At 42.8% G+C, this 15,398-nt stretch overlaps 1 long non-coding RNA gene across 1 annotated transcript in view; it reads right to left on the bottom strand.

Annotated features, from left to right (window-relative positions):
* The window catches only part of LOC111819978 (uncharacterized), a 34,450-nt gene extending 32,240 nt beyond the window's left edge, over nt 1-2,210 (bottom strand). The window contains exon 1 of the long non-coding RNA XR_002823550.1: nt 1,925-2,210. This is a non-coding gene — a long non-coding RNA (uncharacterized LOC111819978). The remainder of the gene's footprint in view (nt 1-1,924) is intronic.
* Between the last annotated feature and the right edge of the window lie 13,188 nt (nt 2,211-15,398).

Below are 15,398 nucleotides of genomic sequence, written 5' to 3'. Positions count from 1 at the left end.
ATTGTTGTAAAGATATATATAATAAACATTTGCCAATTCAACATTTTTCAAGTGTACAATTTAGTGAAATCAACTACATTAATGCTGTTGTGCGCCCGTTACCAATCCAAGCCAGGACTTTTTTTTTTTTGTACTTCAGATGAAGGTTTACAGAGCAAATTAGTTTCTCATTAAATAATTAATACACATATTGTTTTGTGATATTGGTTGCCAACCTTACCATGTGTCAGCACTCTCCCCTTCTTGACCTTAGGTTCCCCATTACCAGCTTTCCTGTCCCCTCCTGCCTTCTCATCCTTGCCCCTGGGCTGTGTGCCCATTTAGTCTCGTTCTGTTTTATGGAACTGTCTAATCTTTGGCTGAAGGGTGAACCTCAGGAGTGACTTCAGTACTGAGTTAAAAGAGTGTCCGAGGACCATACTCTCGGTGTTTTTCCCATCTCTGTCAGACCAGTAAGTCTGGTCTTTTTTTGTGAGTTAAAATTTTGTTATACATTTTTCTCCAGCTCTGTCCCGGATCCTCTATTGTGATCCCTGTCAGAGCAGCCTATGGTGGTAGCCGGGCACCGTCTAGTTGTGCTGAACTCAGTCTGATGGAGGCCGTGGTAGTTGTGGTCCATCAGTCCTTTGAACTAATCTTTCCCTCCAGGATATTTTTTTGAGAGCAAAAATGTACATTATTACTAATTATACCAAGACAACTAAGTGTAAACCAGTACTGCCCGGGCAAATAAATGTATATGATCACCTAACTCTGAGCAATGTACTGGAAGACTAAAATCCTGAGTTGAAGAGAATAAAGAGTACCCAGATTATAAAGGCCAAAATACACTTTTAAGAAAATCTCTGTCTGGAGTCCGTTCTTTAACTTTTCCCTGATGTAGTTTCAGCCCAAATTACAGAGGCATTTTATCAAAGTAGGCAAAAAATATGGGAAGAACTGTAAGAGAAATGGGCCAGCACTGTTGTGAAATTCTTTCAACACACTAGCATGCGTCCGGCTACAAACAGGAAAACATTTAGCAAGAGGTGTGCAAGCTAGCCGTAGATACAACCAGATGATTCAAAGGTGACTCTCATCTGGCACCAGTCAGCACTTTTCCTTCTTAAAAATAAGCCCATAAAAGTGCGGCTTTGGTTCACATGCCCCAGTGTTTCTGCATCACAAGAATCATCTGTATTCCGATCAGGTGGTTTTGAAAAAGAAGTGAGAAATGGACACACAGCACACGCGATGGAAAGGTCAAAGTCTCCTTCAGAACTTCAGAATTGGCCAATGCCACGGCACTGCCCTTACCTGTTGCGTCAAAGACAGATCACTTGAGACAGGCTTTCTTCAAGCCCCCAGAACCAAAAACAAAACCACACCCGTTGCCATCGGGTCGATTCCGACTCATAGCGACCATACAGAACAGACTAGAACTGCCCCATAAGGTTTCCAAGGAGCGGCTGGTAGATTCGAAGTGCCGACCTTTTGGTTAACAGCTGGGCTCTTAACTTCAAGCTTACACACCCCAAAATAAAGGCATCCTCAAAAATCTGAAGTCAGGATGAACTTGATTTAAGAAAATAATAATAATACAGAAAATAGTACAAAAAAATAAACCAAGAGGGTTATCTTGCAATAGGCTCTTCTGTATAGTGACCAAATTTTCACTCTGAATCCTTCAGTAGAAATAAATTACCTGAGTCCTCTTGAAAAAACCAGCTGCCATAAGTCGATTTTGACTCATGGCAACCCATGTATGTCAGAGTAGAACTGTGCTCAGTTGGGTTTTCAGTGGCTGAGTTTTCCACAGTAGATTGGCAGGCCTTTCTTCCAAGGGGTAGAAATGTGCCAGCACTCTTGTGAAGCTCTTGCAACACACTAGCATGCTTCTAAAACAGGAAGACATTTAGCAAGAAGGTAGACTCAAACTTCCTACCTTTTGGGTCCTCTTGATCCATCAAATACAAACCAGAGAAGAGAGGGGGCTTCCCACCCATCTCAGCCACATTGTGCAGCCACCTTGTGGTGCCCTTAGTACCAGAACATGATGTGGGTTAGTGAGGAAAAAATTGTTGAGATTCCCATGGTAAAGAAGGAGGAGTTCCTTCTCTCTTCCCCAGCACAGCCCTGGTCAAGCTGTGAACCAACACACCCAGCTTCAAGGCAGCCTGCAGTAATGCACGGAGCACTGGGTGGTGGGCAGCTACCCCTTCCGGACTCAGCACGTATACTGATCTTGAGCAAGTTGCTCATTCCCTAAAGAGGAAGCTATTGACTCTGCTAAATATCCTCAGATGGAGTCACCATGCAAAATGCAGGGTGCTGAGATCTCATACATTGGATAAGCAAAACCAAAATCAAAACCAAATCCGTTGCCTCGAGTCAATTCCGACTCATAAGGACCCTATAAGACAGAGTAGAACTGCCTCGTAGAGTTGTAAGCATACCTATTTTTAATACATGTATTCTGTGGAGCCCTGGTGATGCAGTGGTTAAGAACTCGGCTGCCAAGCAAAAGTTTGGTAGTTCAAATCCACCCGCCACTCCTTGAAAACCCAGTGGGGCAGTTCTTCTCTGTCCTATAGGGCTGCTATGAGTCAGAATCAACTCGATGTCTCTGGGTTTGGGTTTTGGTTATTCTATGTGTGGCCCAAGAAGGAACTAGAAGTACCCTAAATTCTGTTTTCCATTGACTATTCCTATGCTGTTGTTGCCCTCCAGTCAGCTCCAACTCATGGCAACACCACGTACAACCGAACGAAGTGTTGCCGCCCAGTCCTGCACCATCTTCATGACCGTTGGTGTGCTTTAGTCCATCCGTGTAGCTATTGTGCCTGTCCATCTATCTCACTGAAGGTTTCGTTCCCCTTTGTTGGCCTACAGTTTACAAAACATGATGTCCTTCTCCAGGAATCAGTTCCTCCTGATGACTTGTCCAAAGTAGGCAAGTCAAAGTCTTGGACAACATTCTGTGAAGCATAGGGTTTTCATTGGCTAATTTTGAGAAGTCGGTCCCCAGGCCTCTCTTCCTACCTGTCTTCGTTTGGCTGCTCCACTGAAACCTGTCCACCAAGGGTGACCCTGCTGATATTTGAAATACCAGTGGCATAGCTTCCAGCATCACAGCAACACACAAGCGTCACAGTACAACAAACTGACAGACTGTCCCTATGAAATCTGTTAATCCCCCAAAATGTTGCCTCCACCCTCCCCTCCCCCAACCATATTTCACATTTTGACAGAGTAAATCCGTTAATGTGAACTAAGGTAAAATTTCATGTAGTTGGAATTCACTGATTTGAAATCATTCGTGCAGGATCAAGGCTGAAGTCTACTCAGCAAACGTTTCTTCTTTCACACAGCAATTTAAATTTATAAACAGCATTTGGAGGGACGTGTAAAAATGTATCAGAGAATAAGCTGTTCCAACACCCAGAAGCACTCACTGACAAATAATGGTTACAGGAAATAAGTCATTGTTAAATATTCCATCACACAGCTCCCTGCAGGCTCCTAGAATCCAACGTTTTTATCTTAGATTTTTTACTGTAACCCTTTTAAATAAGTTAGAATTCAGACTGGCCTTTCCCTGAATTAGTGCCAATGAATATCATCTCATTCCATTTGAAATGAAAAAGATCATAATTCTAATAAACATTAATAACTGCATTTTGCTGCCTTCAATATCAGTATCCATATGAAGAGGAGCAATGGTGCTTCAGTGGTAGAACTCTTGCCTTCCACAGGGAAGACCCAGGTTCGATTCCCAGCCAATGCACTTCATGTACAGCCACCACTCATCTGTCAGTGGAGGTTTATGTGTTGCTATGATGCTAAGCAGGTTTCAGCAGAGCTTTCAGACTAAGACAGACTAGGAAAAAAGGCCTGGTGATCTACTTCCAAAAAATCAGCCAGTGAAAACCCTATGAATCACAACGGTCCAATTCTATCACGCATGTGGTTGCTGTGAGTCAGGGACGACCCTACGGCAGCTAACCACATGAATGAAGGTGGTATAGATGGAGCTGCTCTTCATGTTTGAGAGTGAAGATCCAAAAGTTACCAACCTCCTGAGCTCCTTCTTGGTGTCCAATCCTATACTCTGTCCCCTACGGAAGATGTCAGTCTAATTGCGGAGGTACGGCTAGCACGTATGAGAATAATCAGATTCCAAATTCTAAGGTACCGAGTCCGAGCAAAACAGAAAATCGCAGAAAGGCAAGAGATTGAGCAGAACACACCCCTGAGTTTAGGAGGCTGTTTCAGACATTCATGAACTTGACCTTACACCTGCTGGGGAGATCCCTTGCTAGCCACTTCCATTTAACTCCCTCCTGTGCATGCTGTAACAGTCCTGGGTAGCACAAAAGATTAAGTGCAGAAAGGTCGTGGTTTAATTCCACCCAGAGGCATGTTGGAAGAAAGGCCTGGTAATCTGCTTCTGAAAGGGTTGGACTTGAAAACCCTATGGAGCAGTTCTACTCTGTACACATGGGGTCACCATGAGTTGGAATCGACTCGACAGTAAGTGGTTTGTTTGTTTTGTTTGTGCATTCTATGAAAGGCAGCTGAGCATTACCTCCTTCAGGATCCTGGTGTTCCTATTCCAATTACAGTATCAGCATGCCTGCCGTTTGTCTGACACTCTGCATACCTCTGCCATTGCATCTGACATTTCACATCGTCATGAGTGTCTAGGTGTCTTTCTCCCCAACTAGACTGTGCACTTCCCGAGGGCAGGGACCAAGCCTGCACCTCTGAGAGGCTCCAGCACCTTGCAAAGAACCAAGCACAGGTTAAACTCTCGATAGAGCTTTGTTGAATGTATGAGCCAACGAATGAAGGTGCTTTTTCCGGTTTTCTACCCCTTTGTGGATACTTCCTCGCTCTCGGAAATGAAGCAGTAAATCAGGACTACCACATTTTGCCTAGTAGGCTTCCTGAATCAAAGGTTTTGCATTTGTATCACGTTTGTGGAATGTGGACGTAATTTTCAAATGCCAGCTTTATCTGGCACTTGTAGAGGTGGTGTCATTCTCCCAGAGTGGAAAGTCCCTCACTTAAGTGGACAAGTGAGCTTTCGGTTTCTGTGACCCACATCTACGCTCTCTCAGGGATCGTTATACCAGGAAGCACTGTGCCCCACATTCAGTTTGCCTTTCTCAACCGCTATCTTGTCTTGAAGCATCTATAATCTCCTCCACGGCAACAACATTTGATTAGTACTAACTGTCCCTGGGTGGTGCCAACAGTTAACTCACTTGGCTGCTAAGCAAAAGGTCGGAGGTCCGAGTTCCAGAGTCACCTTGGAAGAAAGTCCTGGCCATCTGCTTCTGAAAAAGCAGCAATTGAAAACTCTGAGGAGCACAGTTCTACTCTGACACACAGGGGGTTACCTGGAGTCAGAGTCAACTTGACAGCAACTGTTTTGGTGTTTGTTAAAACTGTTCCTAACAATAAGTTCATCTTCTGAAAAGAGGAAATCCAATATCATCAATAACCAGAGCAGCAGAACAAAGTCCTAATGTTCTCAAGGTGGGCTCAGGTCAAGGCTCTCTCAAACACAGCACGAATTGTTTGGCACATGAATGAAAAGAAGGCATGAATACATAAGGAAAGGATTCTTAGCTGCCTTCTTTTCGTATATATTTCAGTGTTTTCACTTATCTGAATCAAGTAGTCAGCTGGACTTAATTCCTGAGTCCAGTTTTTCTACTGTTATCTCTCCCTGATACATTGATTGCCAAAGAACCTGTATCCCAACTCCAGAATCTTATTTTCATTGAAATGAATTAGTCTTTACAATTTTATAACTTCATGTAGTTGATCCATTTGCACCCCCACCCCCGCCAACCCAAGGCTTGAACTGCTCCTTAACCTTAACCTTGACCAGGTTCTAACTTTCAATGTTCTGATTAAACATGATCCTGATCTGTCCTTCAATAAAGATGTCTTCTAAAAACCCTCAACCTGCCAACACTGGTCATGCTTAATAATTGGATTGCATGTGGGGCTGAACAGGGCTCTGATTCTGACCTACCGAGGCCTTCTTCTTATGCTGCCACCCGGGAGAACCTGCCCTGTCTGCACTTCTCCCACGGCCCTGCCCTCCCCCTTCCTGGGTCCAGGCAAGAGAGATGCAGAAAGTTGACCTTCTAGCCCCCCAGGAAGACAGAGACTCCAAAGACCAAGATGCTTACCGCCTCTCTAACAGAGCCTTCCTCAATCAATTGGTCAGCCACATCTTGAACTAACTACAGAGATTGGCGAGCTCAAAGGGGAAATGCGAAAGACGCGGATTCCAATATGGCACGGGGGACAAACTGTTGGCTTCACAGTCCAACAAATCTGGCATTGGATTCTAGCTTTCCTGTTTACTAGCTGTGTAAGCCTTGATAAGTTTTGTCACCTGTCTATAAAATGCACTCTGTCTATCTATCTATCTATCTGTCTGTCTGTCTATCTATCTATGTATCTATCTATATCTTCCTTCTTTAACTGAAATATCAGCTTCTTGGGAGCAGATTCCATGCCTGATTCATCTTTTTATCCCTCAGAGAAGGTAGTCACTAAGTGCTAATTGATTTATTGTTAAATTAACACGCTGACTCATCCTGCTGTCATTATAAAAATATTTTAATTACTGTAAGACGGTAAAGTAAAGTAGAAAGATGAAATTCTCTTTTCTGTTTCCATACTAGGCTTCCTGAGATTTTTTTCCAAATTTTGTGCATAATCTCACTTCTTGTGAGAACATCTGCATCCCACTGAAGCAAGAGGTTTGGGGGTTAACTCAGCAGAGTTCCCAAATCATCCATGTGGCATACTCATACACACCGTATGCATGGAAGCTTTCAGTACACACACGGAGGGTGGGGGAAGCCAAGATGAACTATCGGACTATAAGCAGATGCACATCTTATTCTCACGAGTGCTTCAGAAGAAGAACAATCGCATAGTAACACCCACAGACTACACGGTACCAGGAACCTGGAAAGACCAATGCTCTATTTACTTGGGCAAAATGGAATCAGAGACTGGTTATCTATATGCTTTAGGTCAAAATGCATTTTGCCCTAAAATACAGAGACAGTTGAGATCAAGGTGAATTTCTTGCTTTGAAATAGCTGGATAATTGTTTCCAATACCTAGTTCACACCATATATGACAGATAACTTTAAAGGGATCTTCAGCATTAAAGGCATTTTCAGCAAGATGTCTATGAAATATTCACTATGTGCCAGGTTGCCATAAAAAGTGTGGGTGGCAAAGAGATTGTCCTAGAAGAGGGGAGGCAGCCATGTGACTGGGCATGAAGTATGCAGAGTATATTAGGTTCAGTGATAGAAGCTTGTACAGTTGGGATCCTGGAGGAGAGGATGATCAATTTGAGTTTGCAAGTGAACTGCATGAATAGGGTCCATTTTTTCCTCCAGTTGTAGATCAAGTATAAATTCAAGTTTATTCAAAATGACATTTGGAATGGGTGCCCAAATCTTCCCAACCAAGAAAATTCATGAAAAAATCTGAGAAAATGGATCTAAATCATCTCTCTTCGATTGCTATAATTGTCAGTTAGGGATAGTAGCACCAGAGACAAATGTCTGGCCGAGAAAGTTAAATGGTTTATCTCTCACCACTTTGTCTTAGGAGACTCGTACCCACACTGGGACAGAAAATATTCCTACGGCAGAAACCTGCCCAAACTAGAGGCCAGTCCTTCCAGCACCACTATGCAAGGAATAAGAGCTTCTCTCTTAAACCCGACCTTAGGAACAGACCTCTGTCTGGTTCCAGTCTGCCAATGTGAGCTTTTTTCATTCAATAAGCAAACACTACTGGGTGGCCACTATGTACAAAAAATCAATGTTCATCTCGGGGTATCTAAGTTAAAAGACTCTATCTCCAAGGATGCAATTCTTAACTCTTGCTTTTGAGTTTAAGTAACGAAATTCTCAGTGGTAGGCAAAGTATAAGTGTAAAGACAAAATTGGAAAACCCATAGATTGGGCTCTTCTCTTCCTCTCCTAGATCAGTAAGGTTTTCTTTTGGGGCTCTCCGGAGATGTGGACAGTGTGGTTCTTTGTGCCTGAGCTGTAGGTGCTGCTACCTCCACTTCAGAAGGCAACTTTATCCCCATCGTCCAACCCTAAACATCTCTTCAATGAGGCCTTCTCCTGGAAAATGAAGCCTTGATCAACTTCCAGGGCCTTCTGTTCTTCCAAGCCTCACCCTAGGCCTTGATGAAGCCAATTGACCTCTGGTTAGAATTCCTCATCAGTATACGCTTACAGTATATGCTTCATGTCCCCTCAGCCCCCACAGCGAGCCAAGTTATCTCCTGTCTTGGCTGCTAACTTCTGTCTCTGAGCCAAATGTCTTTTGACCCATTCTTGTTCTGCCTCCCGTCAATCAATTTATGGCTCATTATAAAATTAGCATCCCCACAGTTGCCACAACCTACAGAAGACTGTCTTTGTCTAAAGCTTTTTAAAAAGAAGATTCTTCATCAGCTATTCTAGATAATCATATGCCACCCTTATATATAACCAGGATTTTGGAAGAAGGTTATTTATTATACCTTCTGATAAAAAATATCATTCTTCCACCACTCACTTGGTTCCCCCCAACACCATCACAAAGCAAGTGTATTCTGGTACCTGAAATTCTATTAATTCCTTTGAGTTAAAACTTAGAGGATCTTTCAGAAACTGAATATAAAGCACTTATACGTTCAGCTGGAGCCCTGGTGGCACAGTGGTTAAGAGCTCAGCTGCTAACCAAAAGGTCAACAGTTCGAATCCACCAGCCATTCCTTGAAAACCCCATGGGGCAGTTCTACTCTGTCCTATACCATTGCTGTGAGTCGGAATCGACTCGATGGCAACGGGTTTGGTTTTGGTGTTTATTCACCTGGTATCAACTTTGGTGATCAGATCAGTTGTCAACAGCTGATGATGGGCAGGACCCCACTGGAAGGAAGGACAGAGGAAGATTGCAGGGACCACAGGGCCCTAGAGTCAACAAGGGCACTGAAATGAGCAATCAAAGGACACAAACCTCACCACCTTCAGAACATCACCATTGCATGGTTGAAAAGGAGATAAAGCATGACATCCTTCACTCTCTGACATACTTAGTCCATTTGAAAGGCATCTTTGTTGAAAATTATGGCTCATGACCTTCTTCTACATGCTTCTGCAAAGTACTTTCATTTCTATTTTATAAAAGTTATTGTATGTCATTATGTCATTTCATCAATAAATTTTAAATAGAGAAAGGTGATCTTTGAAGAGTTTCTTAAAACAATGACCATATTTTGACATTATAATAATGAATGGCAAAGAAATTCAACCTACCCTTCTTTTAAGATATTCACTCTGCTGAAACCATATCTTTTCCCAATCAAAAGTTTTATGATGCATTTCCAGATGCAAGAGGCCCAGTTTGAGCCCGAGTACAGTCCACCACTGTGATTGAGGTAGGTCCAGGCAGGTCTGGCTGAAAGTTGGGGCTGGACACTGCAGGACTATACTTGCATCAAGGACCAAATGGCCTCTTGGAGACTCATCCTAAGATTAGAGAGGGCCAGTAACACAGGCTTTATCAAGTAACAGGACATAGAATTTCACAGGGAAATATCCACCCCAAGTAAAATAGTAGCCTTGGCTCAGATTTATCCTTCATAGATTCTTGGGTACCTCCTGGATGATAGGAGGTGGTGGTGTATCAGTGAGGAAGGCTTTTGACTGACTGTGACAGAAATCCTAATCACAGTGGCTTAAACAAATAAAGGGTTTATTTTTCTGGTGCTAGTTCAGTGGTCCAATGCTGAGATCTCTGAAATTTTCTAGACTTTTCTCTCATGATCTCCAGTTAGCAAGAACTGCCCCAGCTATCACTTCAGAAAGAAGGAGGAATCAAGCCCTATAGCAGAGGTTTTCAGGAACTTTAAGTAGAGTTTTGTTTTTGTCTCTTTGGCCAGTATTGTACCACATGGCCATCCCTAGCTGGAAGATAACAAAGGTAAAACCCGTTGCCGTTGAGTTGATTCTGACTTATAGTGACCCTATAGGACAGAGTAGAACTGCCCCATAGGTTTTCCAAGGAGCTGCTAGCGGATTCAAACTGCGGACCTTTTTGGTTAGCAGCTGAGCTCTTAACTACTGCGCCACCAGGGCTGCCAACAAAGGTAAAGGAGGTTGAAAATGGAGGTTGGGACAACCAGCCAATAGTATACCCCCCAAGAAGAACGTGATAACAAAGGATTAGGTTTTAGAGTAAGCAGCACTGCTTTAGTATCCGCAGTCCCAAGCAAGGAAGCAGCTTCCTTCTACATCTGTAAAGAACATAGAGTGGCTTGGGCACATTGAAGCCCACTTCACATTGGTGGTGGACTGGCACATGGGACAGCCCCACAGAGGCATTGTCAAGAAGCTTTGTGGCAAACAAAGGTCTCCCAAAAGGAGCTGGAGCAGAAAAGAAGGATAATGGGAAATGCCACATGGAAGAAGAGAAGGAACTGTCGTGTGTCCAGATAAGATACTCAGGGTTCTTTCACAAATAACTGAGTGAGATTTTGCGCGGGCAGAGGCCCTACCATAGCAAGATACTGTTGACATTTTTGGGTTTTTTGGCTTAGGGAAACACAGTGACCTTCGGTGACTAGAATCTATTAAATGTGGATAGAATACATCAAAAGAGACCAAATGACCATTTGCTGGGGCACTGTAATGAGAATTCATTTGTAAACACGTGTTTTCTTTTCCAATGAAGAGGGAAACTAAAATGTATACCACATTCTTCACACAGATTGTCTTACTTAATCCTTGCAACAACCCCGTATAAATACGTATTATTTTCATTCACAGATAGGAAAACTAAGGCTCAAGGATCTTGAATAACTTACTTATCTAAAACCACCCAGCTAAAAAGTGGAAGAGCCAAAATTAAAACCTAAACACTTTCTGAATCCAAAGTCTTCAATCCTTCCTCAACATTGCACTTGCTCAGATGAGTCCAATTTTATCTGAAGAATTTTTTTGATTATTTATGGTAGCCCACCTATAGCGAAGAAGACTTAAAATAGCCACCCTTATAAAAACCTTGCCACCAGACACCTAGTTCTCTCCCTTGATTTGAAAGATAGTGTAGATGTTGGGATTTTTCCCAACTTTATATTGAAGGCAGGAAATACAGGAAAGACCCAGAATCTCAAACTCCTCAAGGAAAATCGTCTTCTAGGAATACCTCTCTAAGCCGGGGTTAACACAATTGATGCAAAATCAATACAGTCACCCATCAAACGGCCACGGCCAGGATTACGGTGCGGCTAGTGAGAGAACAAGCATAAGGAGATGCCAAAACTCAGTAATCAGGGTAAATAGTATTAAATGTGATGTTTTAAAAAATAAGTTAATACAAAAAACTCGTGGTGTGGATCATTACACTGTGGTTTATCTACGCAATGAAATATTTACTCAACAACGAAAAGGCATAAACAATTGACGCATGCGACGACACGAGAAAACACTTCCTGATAAACAAACTATCAAGATTTTAAATAAGCCCAGGCTGGTATTGCTTGTTTTATGACTCTGCACAATGGTGCAATGGGGTAAGAGTCATTTCCAACCAGCCAAGTTTCTAGGGCCCGAATGGCCATCACTTCCCCACCAGGCAGCTTTATGAAGGTTGACAGAGGTGTAGGAACAGATTGGACCATGTAGTAGGGCTTTATATTTAGTCTTTTTTCTTTTTTCTTTTTTAATTGTAGAGCTTTTGTTAACTTTTTCCACTTGGTTCAAAATATGGGAGGGTATTTTGATAAGTATATACGGTGACACACATTTTTTCCTTTTGTCTCAGACTCCAATATGGCTCCCCACAGCACTGAAACTGGTTACCACGTAGTCAGCATACAAAGCCAGACTTAAGACTGCAAAAGAATAGAGGACCTAAAATGGCATTAGCGAGTTTACCAGATTCCTTTGGGTTAATCCCATTCACAGGAATCCTACATGCAGATGTTAACTGCAACACAGCTTTCAAATTTCCCTTTCTTTGTAAGAGACTGTGATTTTAAAATGACCCTAACCACATTGGAACAAACTTGTTCCCCCCAAAAGACACCCAGTGTGTAGTAGTTAGCAGACTTGAAACATGTTCGTTATTAACTGGAGCACCACTAATTACTTTGACAATAAGAGAAAGCCTAGAAGGTATCACATTGGACACATGACAATGCAAACAGGACCAGATTAATTTGCATTAAAAAGGTTGCAAGAGCTATTAGCACCTCATTAATATGATATAAATGCTAATTTATACAGATCCCAAGTGACCCCCAAATTCTTTTCACGCAACCAGTGTAAATGGTGTTTTTAGAAAACAGGACGTGTGAATTGCCCACAAAAACAGAGAGCATTTGCATCTGCCTAGCCACTCCATCCCCTGTTTTGAAGGGGTGCAGATAATAGACATTACTGCTAAACTCGAGTGTCCACTTAACCTAGATCAGGCAACGTTCAGAGATGAAAGATCTCCAGTGGGAACTCCACTCAAGTCCATAGACTTCTCTGTGTTCACAGGGGAGCTTGGTGACCGACTTCAAAACTGCTGCACAAAGCAGGATGAAATGAAGACACGGTGACACTCAGAAGGCCTGTTCCACATGCTGGGAGGGGAGAGGACGCCCAGAGATTTGCACTGCTATGGTTTTCCACCATGAACCGGCAGCGCACAATGATCAAAGTGATCGCCTTAAATAATTGATTTATTTATACCAGTAAAAAAAAAAAAAAAAGCTCTGGAGGGTGGTGAATATGATGAGGTGTAATCACACCACTTGGGAATCGGAGATGCTCAGATGCGCCCTGTGTCTGGCAATGCCCTGAGGGCGTGATTAGGGTAGCGTACATCAAAGGACGGTATTGTAAAATATGTCACCCAGTAAATCATTTCATACAGTTTATTTTCAACTACACTGCCAATAAGAAAATTTCCTCAAGAGCTTTCTACTGTCCCTTTTCTTCACCACTAATCCTTTAGGAAGAAGAAGGAGGCTATGTGTGGGTAACTGGGAGTGTCCTTCCCTGGATAGGAAGAATTTCTCACTCGTATTCTCACTTTTACTTATAGGTACACTGGCATCCAGGATGTGGTCAAACACACACACTCACAAACACACACTCTCCCACAAACACACACTCTCACATTCACGCATCCATCCACACACATGAAGAGGCACACACACACACTCATCCACACTTGCTAACACACATGCATACACACCCGCACACACAGAGAGAGCTTGTGCTAGGATCTGCTGCCATTTAAAAATTCTCCTGGGTGTTCCGCATCACCTCAGTGTCACAAAGTTTTATGAAACTCAATCTAGGGACATGATGGCATCAGTCATTTTTCCCAGAAGAGCATTTCACCAGTTTCACGGCCAATGGATAACACAAGAGAAATCCTCAAATCCAAGTGAATTCCAAAAAGGTGCTGAGAAACTGGGGTGTTCAAACACTCTGCCAGGTACTGTGGGGGCTAAAGAGAGAATTCAGTGAAAGTCTGCAGGAGAATATAATCTTGTGAAGGAGACAGATGGATCACAGTGAGGTGGTTCATGACCAGTACCGTGATAGAAAGAAGCCCTGGTGGTGCAGTGGTTAAGTGCTCAGCTGCTAACCCAAAGGTCGGTGGTTCGAACCCACAAGCTATTCCACGGGAGAAACTCCATTTGGTAGTCTGCTCCTGTAAACATTATGGCCTTGGAAGTCCTATGGGGCCGTTCTACTCTGTTCTATAGGGTCGCTATGAGTCGGAATCGACTGGAAGACAACACGTGTGGTTTGGTTTTTGGTATCATGACAGAAAAGAACCAAGAGTGAGAAGGCTTCTTGGAAGAAGTGAATCTGAGATGGTCTCCTTGAAGGGCAAGAAAATTCGAAAAGCGTTAAGAAGACAGAAGTATCCTGAGACAAAGGGAACCATGTGAACAAAGGCACCTCCAGATGACTGAAGATGAAGATGAAGTTCTGGTGGCCTACTTCTGAAAACCAGAATGTGAGAATGTATTCTGAAATAAACAAAGGATGCGGAATATTTGAAATGAGAGTTGACCTGGAAAATGTGAGATTCATTCACTAGATTACTATCTCTCAAACTCAGATCCTAGGATGTATTCTCAACGGTCTGTGGTTTTTCTTTCGAAATCATAGAATTTTTGTTTTCATTGTGATCATTGTCTTAAAAGAAAAAAACTAATATATGCATGTCTTAGTTGCTTGTGCTGCTGTAACAGAAATACTACAAGTGGGTAATTTTAAAGAACAGAAATTTATTCTCTCGCAATTCAGGAGACTAGAAGTCCAAATTCAGGGCACCAGCTGTGGTGAGAGGTCCTCTCTTGTCTATTTCAGCTTCTGGTAGCTGCCAGTCCTTGGAGTTCCTGGGCTTGTTAGCCTCCGCCATCTTCACAAGTGTCGGTCTTCCCCCACGTCTGCTTGCTTGCCTCTATGCTGCTCCCTAGATCACACAGCAGCGATTAGGTTTAGGACACACTCTATGCTGATAGGACCTCATTAACGTAACAAAGAAAGCCCTATTTCCAATTAGGATTATAGCCACATGTATAGGGGTTAGGATTCCACCACAGATTTTCGGGGGCATAAAACTCGACTCATAACAATGCATATTCTGGGTCATCTAGTTACTTTCCTAATAACCACACTGTCTCAGTGTTTGCCTTTGTGTTTCCAGTCGGGTTGGTGCCACGTAGCTGCCCTATAAATGATGCAGGCTAATGAGAAGCGACTAGAGGCCGATTTAATGTACAAAAATGAAGTTGAGGCAAGGGAAAGGTCAAATGACATCACGGAGCTCTGTAAGAAGGAAGTTTCACAGAAGTTCAAGCACAGGACGGTGGCAGGAGAGCCGAGTCATCACTGAGGCACAGCCGTCTAAGATGCCACACTCAACAGAACTTGGGCCCCGTCACGAGAGCCATGCTCCTGCTGTAGGTAGCAGTTCTGTGCCAGCAGAACCTCGTGGTACCCATGTGAACTTTGTTGGATGTCAGTTGGCTTATAATTGGAAAAGTTGTTTTGTTTTATAGTAGAGGAGCTATTAGTATACAAGATTGATTCCTAGTTGAGTGCTTGAACATATATTATTGATGTCAGTTGCCGATGAGTCAACTCTGACTCATAGTGACCTTATGTATCACAGAACGAAACATGGCCTGGTCCTATGCCAGCTTCATGATCGTTAGTATGTTTGAGTCTATTGTTATGGCTATTGTTTCAATCAATCCAAGTCATGGAGGATTTTCCTTGTTTTCGTTGACCCTCTGTTTCACGAACCATGATGTCTTTTTCTAGTGATTGATCTTTCCTTATGACATA

Source organism: Trichechus manatus, unplaced genomic scaffold (genome assembly GCF_000243295.1).
Source record: "Trichechus manatus latirostris isolate Lorelei unplaced genomic scaffold, TriManLat1.0 scaffold00023, whole genome shotgun sequence".
NCBI lineage: Eukaryota > Metazoa > Chordata > Mammalia > Sirenia > Trichechidae > Trichechus > Trichechus manatus.
This window is presented reverse-complemented; position numbering and strand designations above follow the sequence as displayed.